Below are 15,812 nucleotides of genomic sequence, written 5' to 3' on the forward strand. Positions count from 1 at the left end.
GAGAGAGAAAGAGAGAGTGAAAGCTGTGATACTTTCCACTTTGAAAAAGTGAACTTTAAATCACTTGTGCTAGGCGCTGTATTTTTGTAACACACAGACAAGGTCATTTCACACACACAGAAAGGGAGATAAAGAAGAAGAAGTGAGTTCGGTTTGGGGATCATGAACGGATTGCATTCATTTCATTTTCCTCCCATTTCCCTTATTCCCTCCACCACAGCTGGAGAAGCAAATGTCAGTGATGTGTTAATTGCTGCCGCCTCGTCTTGCAAGCCCTGATGCACTTGAAGCACCGTAGCATGTCAATATGTAATATGTGCGTGTGTGTGTGTGTGTGCTGTATGTGCTTGTCTGTTGGTGTGCAAGAGACAGAAATGAGTAACTGAGGCTACCGTAAAGGCACATGATTCAGTGACATAATAAAGAGTGATGCACATGGTCGAAGCATGTGGAAGACATATTATACTCCCAAGTTCATCTCCTCTCCTTATCCAGTTTCCTTTCCTCTCCTTTACTGTCTTCTCCCCATGTCTCTCTCTCTCTCTCTCTCTCTCTCTCTCTCTCTCTGTCTCTTTTGCATAGACAAACAGCTCTCTTTCCATCTGACCTCGTGCGACATCAGCATAACGCTGTTAGGTGATTACTCGCAGGGGGAGCGAGATGTAACCGGCTACAGAATATCATGCAGCGCCGCCTGATTAACAATCTGTCTGAGACGTGTTGTGCGGCTGCTGCTTTTCTCTCGTGGTTTTGGCTGCTGCCTCAGAGGACAGCGAAGGGACAATGACTGGGGTCCAAGAGCACTAATGGAATCAGGCGTAGTCACTAGCGTGTGTGTGTGTGTGTGAGAGAGAGAGTCGTAGTAAGGGGACATCACTCATTGTTGAGCCCCAGGACTGACGCTGAATGAGGAAGAGGCTGGAAAATTCCAGTCAATAAACAAGACACTCCAACAGATACACACACATTATTTTTCTCTTTCTCGTCATTGCTCTTTCTCTTTGTGCAACACATCCTTCTGACTCAAACACTCCCCTCTCTCTTGCTCGCTCCGTGGCTCACGCTCAACCTCCTCCACTGTTCACCTTCATGTGCAGACATGATATGAGTAATGGGGAGCTGAGCCTGATGTGCTTCAGTCACACTTACACTAAAAGGCAAACAGTGAAAAGAGCCAGCCCAGTTGGAAATATAACACACATTTTCACAAACACATCCTTCCTCACAATTTTGCAGAGGTTCATGACTCTCAGCGAGGAAAGCGTAGGGAAAAAAAGAATGATGTGTTTAAGGGAAATATTGGTTGTGAAACTCCCCTCTGCCTTGGAGTTCAGGACTGGGAGGGAGAAATAAATGGCAACAGAGGCAGAGAGAGACAGAAACAAAAAGCAGAGGGAAGAGAGGCAGAGAATGAGCACGACGGAGCATCTGTGTCTGCACATACACCCCTACAAGTCAGAGCGATAACGAAAGACAGAGAGATGCAGGGAGAGAAACAGAAAGAGGCCAAAAGAGGATGCATTCTTCTTCCTCTCAATTAAGTGGCGTACTCTATCTATGGTTACTTCGTACTGCCTAGATCCTCAAGCTCTTAGTCTGCTGGCGGTATTTTTTATCAACTTGTCCCGATGACTGGGTGACACAGATGAAACCGATCCTATTTGTTGTTGAAGTGCTATTTTCATGTCAGCGGTTCTTGTTCTGTTTTCTCGGGGTCTGTGTTGTTTTTGTTTTGTCGACACTTAGAGATATGGAACTTTGCACCCTCCGGAACTGTTCCAATTCCACGTTCCCAGTTTGCTCATCAGGGAGTGTGTGTGTGTGTGTGTGTGTGTGTGTGTGTGTGTGTGTGTGTGTGTGTGTGTGCATGCATTTGTGTTTATCAATTTATGAGATATACATTTGAAAATGGACAAATGAAAACAGAGAGTTTTGAGTGGGAAAACAAAGACACAACATCAACAAATCACCAAAGCAAGTTTAAGAATCCTTTCAACAGTCAATTGTCAGAAAATTGTGAGTGAAGACTTTGAATCTGTAAGTCCACATGAGGGCAAGGGGGTACCACCAGTCTAGACTTTGGATTAGCATCCATTTACCATTTCTGTCTCCACTGCACAACCACATCTTCATTTAAATGATAAATAGACCTACCAATCACAATACTACAGAGGGGACTTGCAAATGTCAGATAGCGTATGATATAAAAAAGAAATCACTTTCAAAAATACTGTTACAGTAAGCCACAGCGGAATTTCAATAAATAAGCCTTGGGTCCCACCTATAATGAATCATAGTTTAGGATATCACCAATAGGCAATCCCCGGTGCAAAGATATTAAGGCAACACTTAAGTGTTACAAACTGCAGCTCCTCAAATGGCCACTTGAGGTTGGCTCCAAAAGTGAGTCAATCCCCTTAGCCCAAATGCAGGGGTCAGCGACCTTTCCCATCCAAAGGGCCATTTTGCCCTTTTTTCCACCAAAACAATGTGTCTTGAGCAGCAAAAGCTATTTGATATCACAGCTTATAAAGTTGTACATATAGTCATATTAATTATATATACAAAACTATAGTTTGTTGTATTTATGACATTATAGAACAAGAATAAAGACAATTCTTGACATTGTATTGCTATTTTACCTGTTTATAACTATCAAACTCTTATGAAGAAGAGAAGATTACATTGGCTACATTGAGGTCAATTAAAATCACCACTTTGCAGACTTTTATTCCTATCAATATTTGTAGCTGAGGTGTTTGTCCTCAAACTGCAAGGTAGCAGGTTCAATCCCCATGTGAGGTTTTTATTTTAAAACACATCTTTTTCTACGTTAACACTGAGCGTCCACACTCCGCCACACTCCCGAGGACGGATCCGTTTTTACTAGCGGACGCCTCACTGTCTCACGAGCTGCCACACAACCAGCAGCAGTAGTGGAGTTTAGAGACTTGATCCACTTCGTGAAAGTATAATTTACTTTACTCAGTTTGCTGCAGCTCTTCTTCTTCTCCAGCTTGATACTTTTCAGCAGATGCTCTGAAAGAGCCACATGCGGCTCCGGAGCTGCGGGTTGCCGACCCCTGCCCAAACGCCTTGAAAACCGTGGAACCAATTCTGGCTCTAGACCTTTTTCCCTGTGTCTGAGTCGTCATAGGAACCCCAAATTAATTCCAATACTTTTGTTTATTGTATGTATTTGTTCAGCAAAGTCTTGGGGGAAAATGTATATCTGTAAAAAAATCACTTTTAAAAGATATTTTGATCATAACTATAAACATACAGCATGAGTGTATCAAAAAGAACTCCTCGAGAGTTCCATAGTTTTTAAAACAGTATTCGTTCGGTTTAAAAATGGAAAGAATGCTTATTTTGTGGCAAAACATTGGCCGATTTGGGGATGCTGGGTACCACAATGTTCATCAGCCTCCGCACTTTTTTAGAGTTTTAGAAATGTGGGCCGACCAGGAAGGCTAGAAATGTCTGCCGGCAAAAAAACCCCGCTCCTGCCGTTTTGGGACTTTACAGGTAATAATAGGGGGTTTATAAGGATTGTATTGCTTTTGTAGACTCACTCAAGCACGTAGGGTTATGAATATGTGTCTTTCATTGAAATTTACGGACTTTACGTAAATACGTAACCATTTTTTAAACCATAGGTCTCTTCTTACAGTCATTTAGAAATGTAAATTAAGTTAAACAACCATGTGGTAGCGGAGATAATTAAGGAAACATTTTTTTTGTTCGAGAATAGGCGCGGGGGGCTTGGTGTGCTTGGTTTCCAGAAGGTTAAAAAGCCCAACTTTACAGAGGAAGTAAACATGTTTACAGCCTGGTACAAAACATGTTTTGGTCTCTATAGCTAATTTCCCAGTTCATGATAACTGTACTGGGTTGAATTAAAAAAAATTAAGTTACCCATTCAAATGGCAAAAGACAAGACTGTTTTGGAAGTGGATGCTGTCTCGGTTGCTTGCTGCTAGCTGTCTGCTCTGCCTCAACTCCACCAACAATCTACCTTCTCCTTGTAGAGTTAGGGAGTGTCGTCACTGGCAAGATGGCAAAGGCCACTCCCTTTAACAAAGGGCCCCACTTGAGCTGTGTGTTCACACTGTTATAGAACTAGGTATTCACATATGCTGTATATCCACTGCCTTCATTAAAGCATACATAATTTTATCTTCTATTTAATCAGCGGGAGGATAACACATCATATCGTTAAAGTTCTGTTTTCCAGATGCTCTCTTGCACACAAGGATCAGCGCATGGCTTCCCAAAAGCATCTTCAGATATGGGTCAGCCAGGGGACTTTTTTGCATGTAACAACATTACATTTCATTTAGCTGATGCTTTTATCCAAAGCGACTTACATTTTTGCTCTATACACCGTAGACACAGCAACGGGGAGCTTTTAGGGGTTAAGTATCTTGCTCAAGGAAACATCGACATAGACTAGCAGAGCTGGGGCTCGAACCACTGACCCTCTGACTGAAAGACGGGCATGCCACAGTCACCAACATAACACAGACACCGGCTAGTGGCTGTTTGACTGCAGGAAACAGAAAGCCTTGAAAGTTTTTTGTTTCAATGTAATGGTTTGAAAGGAGTTCTTTGGTTACATACAAAAACAAAAAAATGATTTTTTTTCGCCTAAGTCTGGATTGTGTCAGGTCTCATGAACATGTGTATATCACAGTCTTGTTCCAGTACAAAACATTAGTCAAAGTAGACCTTTTCATCATGGTTATGAAAAACACAGCAAAAATGGTTTAACGACAACAACACCACTGGTAAAGTTAACAATGTCAGGACAGAGAGACTATAACTATGGCTATGACTGACGCAACTGTGATTATGGCGATATAGTCAATAATTCAGTATAATAAGTCACATTTGACATTGACAGCAAATATGACGACATGATGATCACAATGTGACAATGATCATCATTACAAAAGCTACTAGAATCCATTTACTTTTCGAAGGCCAATGCATCCTCATACAGTGACACAGCTGTTAAAAAAGCCCCTGTGGGCTGGGCCAAAAGCCATGACTTACCATCATGTTTTGATGGTATCAGTACGTTAGCTGTGGCCACCAAACCTATAATTGGAGAACTTTTAGCCGGCATTGGCTTCAACAACTTTGGACATCAGCTGTCAGGGGCATGCTAACAGACATCACATTGGGACTCACCTTCCCATATTTAGTTTCCAAACCAAGGTGAAAGAGGATTTAAGCTATTGCTGATGCTTGTTGCCTATATCTGTTCTCATCAACTAGGGTACTTAATGAGCAGCGACTGCCAGAGAAAAGGACAAGCACCTAGGTACCTTTTGAGAGCTGTTGTGGTTTTTAATGTTCTGGTTAGCGCAGTGTTGTCTGCTTCTATTTATTTCTGACAGGCAAGCCACCAGCTACAGCGCTCACAGCCTCAGCTAATGTCCATGAATGCATGAGACATCCATGAAAAAGAGAACTAATGAAGAAATCCTTTGGCATTGACTTACACAGGAACGAATAAACCAGGCGAAGAAACTTTCTTTCTAACCCGTCGACTTTATTTTCAGTCAAACAAAAGGAAACAATCAGTTACCTCGACTCTGACACCTCATGAGCTTTAATTGAATTTGTGCAACTGCAACCTTCCCAGAAATCCAATTGTCACCAGCAATGGCCCGATCATGTATGTCTGACTATTCAAGTCAGTATGCGTATTTGCTGGTTTGTGTCGATGTGAGTTTGCTCAACAAGGTGTACACATTTACTTGTGCGTGACAATATTTGTCTGGAGCATGTTTAGCGCATAAAAGTGTTTATTGTCTTCGTTGACCCTAAAGGCGAAGTCGATGTAATAGGGGAAGTGCCACTGAGCGGACAGATCGATTGCTCCACTCTTGACACACGGGGTAAATCTTCGCTTTTGTGTGTGTTTTCAGGGTCGGATGAGCCATTAAGAAAACCAAGTCAATCACTCGGGATGGCACAATAAACCCGTGTTACAAATCTTCCTAGAATTCCGCACAATGCCACTTATTCACAGTCTGACTTAAAAACAGAGTTGTGGAGTTGTAGAATTTTTCTAGAACAAACTAGATACTGTGATTATCATTTCACTCTTTTTAAAATAGCTTACCGAGCCATTGTTGAAATATTAAAACATATGTGGCCTCAGTAACATGCAATTGTGTATTGATTGTTGTAGAATTATGCATTTGTCAGTGTCAGTACCGATTTTTTTCATGTGTGGCACATTTGTTAATTACCACATTCAGTGCTGTTGTAGTATGATATTTGCGTTTATGTATTCATGTGTGGCTACATACAGAGCAAAACGTATACCATCATGTGGTTGCATGCAGGTATTTGTATTCATTTACATTTGTGTGTAAGTCCATGTAAAAGGCATTGAGATGTGAACAGTGGTGCTTTGTGAGCTATTATCAGAACCAAGCATATGACAAATGATGACAACAAATTCACAAGAATGAGGCAAAGAGATAACCTTAGCCTAAAACAAGCTGGTATCCCTATTAAAATATGTGTTGAAATTCATCATCCCCGAGATGATTGTGATACAGAAATACGAACAATCCAGAGTGTTTTTCTCCCCCATACCTGAACGATAATGTGTCGAGCCAGAACTTTTTTGACACTGTGGAGATAGATCTGGTTGGACTTCATGCTGTTTGTGTCCTTTTAACTACCATAATTAGAAGTAATGTCTTCTTTCAATATTCCCAGATGAACCATCAGTGAAAGATTATCAATGTTTCTATTAAGATTAGTTATTGTAATAAAAAGGAACAGTGGGAGTGTGGATTTACCCCATCTAGTCCCAAAAAACTAACAGCAAAGGCTCTTCATCATCTTCCATGGACCTTTTATGCAGCCCCATCGTGTAGTGGCTCCAGTGTGCATGGTTTAACGACCTATGAAACAAAGAAGCATGCTTGGTCATTTTCCACTAGTTTGCCGTCAATGTAGACATACGTTTCAGGGTGGAAATATTTCATATCTGTGTTGGACTTTTTCTAAATGCTTTCTTCCAAATTCGTGATTACAAGAAAATGTTTGCCATGATGGAGAGATTTCAAGTGACAAGGCTCATGGTCAGTGTCCTCACTCAGAGGAAAAATCTGTACGTCTATTTACCTCAAGACAGCACTAGTAACGGCAATCCATACCTGGCTTTGTGAAGTTGAATTGAATGCCGCACTGCACTCTGCACTAAGTCGATTGACTAGCTGCATAGCTAGCTTTATCACAACAAGGAAACAAAGGGTGATGGCATACGCAGGTCTTGGATTGATGTGGCGTCAGTTTTGCCTCAAGGTGTGGTTTCCTCTCATTTGTTTGTTTTGTGTTGTTCAAGGATACACTGGACAGGGAATGTGAATATGATATAGGGCTGGCATTTAGCTATCCTTTCTTCACATATCTTGGAGGACACATCTACGGCTCAGGGGTCAAAGAGACGGAATGCATGGGCATCAATCAGCAATATCGTGCAAACTGGGAGAAAATCGAAGGAACTAAAAATGTGTTTTTCACAGACCTAAATTAATCCTATCTGGTTGACTTGCAAATGATCTGATAATGGTTTCCTAAAACCGTTTGTAGGCTAGGCCACGAATATTTAACTGGAGAGAGGTGGAGGGAGAGGCAGACAGAGAGAAAGCGATGAGACCATGATTCCCACTTATCGCCTTTGGTGGTGGTCTGACCTTTGGACAATATTGTAATCCAAACGCTATGGAAAGGCAACTTCGCTACAATGAGAACAAAGTCGTCTTACTAGCCTATTTGCATACACATGCACTGTATACGTCATAACTTTACTATAATTCTGTGGTCCTTTCCATTAACTTTTAATGTTACTCTACTACATGAAAAGTGAATTAAGAACCTTTGTGTGGATGAGCGTGTGTGGCATTACTGCATGTCTGTGTCTGTCTAAAAAAATTCTGTCTAATTTCATCAGAAGTGATTGATTCGTTTGTAAAAATGACAACAGTATTATAAAATGAATTGCATTTTGAAACTGGTCAATAACATTTTTTATTTTGTATGTCTAGCCCTTCTGTTTTTCTTCTATGATTAACAACAACCTTTGTTTTGGTAAGCACAGGTATGGCTCGGGGGATTCAGATATCTTCCCAACACACTTAGTTACACTGTGAAGGCCACTTGAACATTTTAAATAGTTTAATAATGCTGTACCAGCCACTTCTTCCAGGTTTGTCCCATCACAATGAGCAAAGGTAGACGTGGACTTAACAGCCAGATTTGATTAAAACAGTTGCCTGAAGACACCTAATAAATCAATGATCTTATAATACACCATGCACTATACTGCCACTAACAGTATATACTCTGTGTGTCTGCTTCATTTAGGTATTACAAATTACAAAGGTTCAGTTTTGATTGCTTTTGGGTGTGACTATAAAGGGATAGAAATCTTGCAAGCAAAGTAAAACAAATTGGTGTTTTTTTAAGTACTATGAGCCTTCGTTAAAACAAATGGGTGTTATCTCAGCATTTTCACTGAATATAGATCACTGAGCTAAACAGGGACAACACCGGTTGTATTCCTCCTCATACGTCGCAACACAATCTCAATTACCCGCACTAGTGGGCATAATATGAATGGAGAATTTATGCAAACATTTTTAATGCACTGTTACGGTTACTATCACCACATCCTGTGTTGAGACAAGAGGTGTGTGTGTATGTGTGTTTATGTGTGGATGCTTAAAGTTTGTGGGGAATTCTTTTTTCCTTGGATCAGGGTTGAATAACAATGACATTTGCTGTGAGGGGAAATGTTTTGAAACACATTTTGTCTTCCTTGATGTGCAGCTGAGCAGACCACTGAATCTTCTGAGGAGAAAATCAATGTCACAACAAACCAAACGACAACAAGATTTTTACGTCAGAGCAAACAAGAACCCAAAAGGAATGGGGGGAAAAAAGAGAAAGGAGAAGGGGAGAGAGAGAGAGAGAGAGAGAGAGAGAGAGAGAGAGAGAGAGAGAGAGAGAGAGAGAGAGAGAGAGAGAGAAAACAGCACCGGAGAAGATGGACACCCATCCTCTTGAGCCATTTAATCCTTCTGGTCCTCTGAATGGCAAAAAGGAAACCAGAGTGAGAGGTTTTCTTCAACTGTTTCTCTGAAGTTTAGTCAATCCAAGAAGAAGACTTTTTTTTTTATTACACAGTTGCAGGGAGCCTCTTGAATGACGACTCTCTTATTTCTTCTCTGGAGATGTGGAGAAGGCTCTTGTCTGCACTCCGACACTATCACAACCTCTGTTTAGTCAAAAGATGGCACTAGCACCACACCTCTACATACACCTCGCCAGTTATTTTCCAGCCAGTGAGAAGGGTGGGGGTGGAGTGTGGTGGTGGTGGGGGGGATGCAAAATGATGGAGAAACTGACACATGGAACACACTGAATGACCGTATAAGGGGGAGGAATAAAGACAAAGAGATAGACAAAGTAACCTAGGTGTTGTTGCGTAAGAGCCTGATTTAGCAGGTAGTATAATTTATTTAGAAAAGCAGAAGTGAGCTGAACCTGGGCCCATTGCTTAGGCGGGGGGGTAGGAGAAGGATCATTTTACATTGCCGCTACTCCTTGACTCCTTGAAAATCTGAAGTCACTCCAACTCCTCATCTACAATATGGCCAAAGCAGCGGAGCGAGAAAGCACATTCCTGCTGGGCTTAAGTGCTGTCATGATCACTTAGTATGTGTGCTCTGGTTCGAGGACAGTAAGTGGATGTGGAGAGAAAGTGGCTCATTCTGACAGATGGAGTCCCTGATTGTTTTCCTCTGCATGATCTCTTCCCAGCTCCCTTAACATATGTGATAGATGGACAACTTCTAGAATGCATTGCAAATCTAGGAAGGCGCTGACTTATATTACCTTACAGGTCTGCTCAATCTTGCCTTATCTGCTCATTCTCGCCCACGATGGCTCAAATATAGCAGCTTGGTCACAGCTCCTAAGCTTTGAACCATGGCGCTCTAAGTACCCCCTTAGCATCAGTTTTGGACGTGTCAGAGACAGCGTATCAATATACGCTTGTTACATACAGAGTGTCTTTCTAAAATGAACTTCCGTCTTCACAGGAAGCTTAGGCAACAAAAACACTTTGTCAGTTGTAGAAAAAGAGCGTGGTTGACTGTTGACTCACGTTACTGATAACACTAACGACGATGTGGCAAATTGTCAAAGTGTACCCTTTGTTTCAAATGTGACATGAACAGCAGGATGAAAGTCCTGTATTTGTTGCATTTTGTACAATGTCAGTTGCTCTGAGTTTGTAATAAGGACAAAGGTATGTTGGTGTTAGTTGCAAACCCGGTGCGTTGAACACAGATGCTAAACAGTGCAACTGTGCTTTGGTGTCAGATGCAGAGGAGCGTAATATATATATATATATATATATATATATATATATATATATATATATATATATATATATATATATATATATATATATAGTGATGTCCTAAGAGGTAGTGTCATCAATGGGAGGTACAACCCCTCCCAGTGGTTGCGGCAGGGACTACAATCCAGCATGGCGTCTGGGGAATAAACTACAATTCCCAGTCAGCAGTGCAGACAGGCCCAAGGCTGCTGTCCAGCTGCAAGTGGAGTATTTATGTTTAGTTTTGTGCAACAACTTTTGTTGGATTTAAGTTTCACCTTTTTTCTAAATACAGACTTTTGAGCTAAGAAACCCACTGCCTGTCGTCTCGATCTGTACACCCACCCCTCACCTCATGATCCCGACCTCTCAAGACATCACAATATATATACATATATATACACAGTATATATCGGTTAAATTTGACGTAAATGTTCTTGGGTTCTTCTCAGTCAGCGAGTGCTATGTCCAGCCTGTTCCTTTGAGCTTTGCTTTCTCCAGCGGTCTGATTCCTCATAGTTCCTGTACATGATTTCTCTGTGCTGGATTTGACTGTGCCTGGATCTAGTGACCCTGTGTTGGGTGTTCCTCCTGACCCTGCCCTCCTTGTCTCTCTCCTGAGCCTCTCACCAAGACCGTGTCTCTGAGTTCTCCACCCGAGTGTATTTCTCTCAGTTGTCTGCTGAGCCTGTTAGTTTCACCCAAGCTTGTGACTCTCAGTTCAAAGCTCGGGAAAACCACTCTCTCTGGCCAAGATCCCCTGACTTGTTTTATATATATATATATATATATATATATATATATATGTATATATATATATATATATATATATATATATATATATATATATATATATATATATATATATATATACATACATTCCTGAGCTCCTGTATTTCTTCCCCTGGACAGTATCCAGTTTTTCTGAATGTTTCTGGTCTTTTCCCCTCCAGATTGCGGGTTCAGCTTCCTTGGTGTTGATGGCATTTGGCTCCTTTGTGGTCTTTTCTATTTCCTTCACATCGGTCAGACCTCCTACATTGCCTAGAGTTCCAAAGAGTTCAAACGAATCCTACCTGACTCGTCTTCACTGAACTGAACTTTTACATATAGTCTGCCCTGTTTTGTCACCTGCTTTTTGACCCATCTTCTGCAACCCATTGTCACACTGTCACAAGTCATTGTAATCTCTATTGTTGATAAATCTACAAATAGACAATTTGCCATTAATAGTTTCAAAGCTTCATGTGCTTTAGCTTCCAGGAGGTCATCTGATTGTTTTTTTACAGAAATGACATGCTCAGGACACAATGTAGGAGAAAGGGAACATGAGTGAAACAAATGGCATCTGTGTTTGTGATGCTCGTAATGACAGTTTAATGAGTGTGATAATGATAATCTAATCTAATCTAATTTGTTTTTGACTGCAGGGACATGTTCTTCTTTTCTCCTCTGCTCGGCTCCTCTTTCCATCGCCATGTTGCAGTATTTTCAAAAACTGTTACTCATATTCACATTTTGTTTTCTATCATAACTTATCCTCAGTTAAAGCATCCGACTGGACTTTTCTTCATCGAGTTTACTCTCCTGCACTTACCGCCAATCTGTTCTACTTCCCTGTTTGACTTATTCACCTCTTCCCCATGTGCTTGCGTACCTATCTCCAACTATTGGCAAATGAACCCTGTCAACTCACTTGATTTCTTTTCCTCATCCCACTCCTTCACCCTCTTACTCTACTTCTTTAACCATCCTTTCTTCACAAAGTCTCTCTGCTGTCTCCAATTTTCTCAATACCTGCAGAGCACTTCAAAGTCCAATTTCTGTGTCAAAAACTTTAACAAATAGGTCTTTTAGTACACTCTGTGTCTGAACACTAGCAACCATCTGTAGGGCAAGGAAGTGTTTTAACACCATTTACTCAGGTGGCAGCTCACTTGTACCCAAACTTTAGGTTTGGAAACACCTACTCTTTGAAAGGCCATGTTTCTCCCCTGCACACTGTGTTCATTTTCCTTTTTGCCCTGAGCTTAAATACTCCACTGCTTGACATAAATTCTAGCAAAACCAACTATTTTTTTCTCCGCTATTTTCACTCAACTTTCTCTCTTTTCTTCTGCTCTTGTGCTGTCTTTTTCCTGCTAACATTTAATGTTTTTCTCTCCTATCATCTTTCTTCATTTTTTTGGCACTAATGGGGTCTCTCCAACATGTAGTTTCCGTGCCTTCCACCCCAATTGCGTTCTCTCATTCATACTATGTATTTCTTATCAAATACTCATCATGTCACTATGACCTAAAGACAGAGGATTATTGTGGTCAGTGCTACAATACACATTACAAAGTCACAAAAGGAATCAGTATTTACTTGTATAGATAGACATACATTGTTAAGCTTCTGGGGCTGATGTCTCCATTGTTATTTTCTCTCATTTATACCTGGTCATGAGGTCAAATTCCAGGACAGCCAGAGGATGTATTGAAATTCAATGTCTGCATACAATTGCCCTCTGATCACAGAGGAGGTGAAACTTACAGTACGTTTCTATCGTAGTTTGTAAACCTCTCCTGTCCTCCCTTTGTTGTCCTGCTCTCCGCTTCTCTCCTTCCCATCCTCATTGTCTTTATGGGGGACATTGATCGATGTGCTGCTCTAGCAGGCTGTGACGAGGTTAGGAACTATGGCCTCTGGTTGTGTGTGTATGAGATGAATTCAACTGTTGGTTGTGTATTTGTGCACTTATTTGTGTGTGTAGGATGTACATTAATTTCAAATGAAGGAATTCATGTTAACTTGACTGTGCAATGCAAGTGGCATGTTAAACTGAAGAGTGTTTTATGCTATTTCATCTGTGTATATTCTGGGTTTTGTGTTTGTGTGGATATGAGTGTGTGCAATTATGAGTGTGTGTGGAAGGTGTTCATAAGTGTCAAAATAATTATTCCACTACTCAGTTTCTTGCTGCTCTTGCATAGAACTGATTCAGTAACTATGATGAATACAGAGTCCACTTGTGTCTCACAGTGTGCCAGCACACACACGCACATAACTGTCATACTTCCCTGTTTAAACCAGTCGTATGGATTGCTCTGCTATCAGAACTTCTGTAAGGAGTTTGTCATGGTCCTAGTGCATGTCGTAAATCACGTCACATTTGCTACAAATGGTAAATATTGCTGTCACATTATTAACATTGTTTAGTATGTCGCAACGATGTGTGGTAAGGTTGAGAAAAGGAGTCATGACGTCTGACACCCTGCATCTCTGCAAGTCGTTACCATAGTGATAGAGTTGGCAAGAGTGACAATGATGATATCAGCTGATTATGCTGATGATGATAAAGATGAGGATAAACATGGAGAGCATGGAGATGGCAATGACATTTTAATGATAACTCCCTAATGTTAAAAATAATTACTATATGTAATATATACTTAATGGATCCTTGCCTTTTTGCTCCCCTCCAGTGGCTAGAAGTTATTCAGAACAGTGTTCGTGATAGATGCTTAGTGACACATCAGGCACATGAGTTAGAGGACGATCTTTCTAACCACTGGGTCCACTGACCACCATTGCATGCAAATCATCAGGCAAAATAAGCTTTTGCATTTCAAATTTAGTTTCATGATTGTTCCCAACCCCAGAGATTGAACTCTCTCATGCTTGATTGGGCCACATTTAGTGAATTGTACATCAATGTCTGAATGTATCATAATGGTCTCACGCACAGAAATGTATACTGTTAACGTTTGCCAAATGTATTGTCAAACTATAATTTACAATATTGTGAATATTATACTGGTCAACCCAAACGTGCAGTGATGGTGAGCTGGGAGCATCTGGCTGAGGCTCCTGTCTGTCAAGTCTTCAACTACGACTTCCGGAAGAATATTTTGTGCAACCTGGCGGAGGCTGGTGACATCTCTGAGTGGGCCATGTTCAAAGCCTCCATTGGAGCTTTGAGTGGAGGTCAGAAGGTCTTCTATGCCTGTTGTGGTCGCCGCCGAAAAACCTGCAGGTGGTCACCAGCGACACCGTCAAGCTGAACAAGGAGGCCTTTTGAACACAAGTACTCGTTAGCCACAAGGGCTGCAGCTGGGTTGGCTTCCAAGGAAGGAACAAAAAGAGGTAATTTCCAAATTTACGTATTCCTCTCTTGTTTTGACACAACTACTGTGGATATAGAGTAAAGTATGGAAATTAGCAGAGATAAATCTACTCGAAAAAACACACCCATGTCTTGTCAGTAGTCCTGATGACAACATTGCTGAAATAGCAGATGTTCCAAATACACGGATTAGTCACTTCTTCAACATAACCATCACTGGTATAAAGTAGAGCATGGATTAAATGAGTGGTGTTTTTTTGCCGGCAGTGAAGTTAGTATAGTAAAATATCAAACATTTCGAGTTACAATGGCAGAGTGGCACTGCACCTTTCAACAATTCACAAATGCTTATTGACTCGAGGGAAGTGAATACAAGTTTGGTTTTTAATGTCATCCAGCATTGACATGCGTAAGCAGGCTATATCGAAGATCCAGCCGCAGCTGTGGATGACATGCTGGACTGCAGAGCCCTGAAGGTCCGCCCCCTCTGCTGTCAAGAGAGATGTTTGCTTATTTATTCAAAGTGTATTAATATTGAATGTGTTACGTGTCTAAAATTGCACTAAATTCGACAAAGCACTCCAGCAATAGTAGATCAGATAGGAGGTTCTCAAGATATGCGATGAACACACGGACAAACAAGTCTTACTTTATAGTTAGATACATCCAGAGAAGCCCTGGATGCAGAAAGGAAAAATAAAACGGAGATTAAAACGTAAAGGTATCATCGTATTGTTTGTGTAGAGCCAGAAAAAGAGATACACATTAGAGGTGACAAAGTTGAGCGGAGTGAAGATGAAAGCTAAATAAAAAATAAATAACATGAAACCTACATAATTCCCACACAAAACAACAGTTTTACACTCACAATTGTTATATTTTAGAAGCCTGTGGCCCAAAATGAATCCCTTTTTGTTTCTCTTATTTCCTCATACATTCTCCAACCCAGGACATTTTTCATGGGGAAAATATATTTTTTTGGTAGACTAAAAGCAAGCGAGAAATAATGAATAATCTTTGAGTGAGAATGTCTTATCTCTAAAATTGAGCGTGTTGGCTTTCCACTGTCCTTATGTAATTCCATTAGTTATTTGATACAGTAGTGTGTGGAGAAAGATGACTTTGACAGAATGTTATGAGCTGCTTTTCACATCAGAGGACATACTGTAGCAAAACAAGCGTAGAGGTATTTGAGGCAGAAAAGTAGGAAAAGTTAGCATAACTCAAGCACAGTCTCATTGTATTATTGACGATGCATAGTTTGT

This window comes from Taurulus bubalis (genome assembly GCF_910589615.1).
Source record: "Taurulus bubalis genome assembly, chromosome: 10".
NCBI classification, from domain to species: Eukaryota; Metazoa; Chordata; class Actinopteri; order Perciformes; family Cottidae; genus Taurulus; species Taurulus bubalis.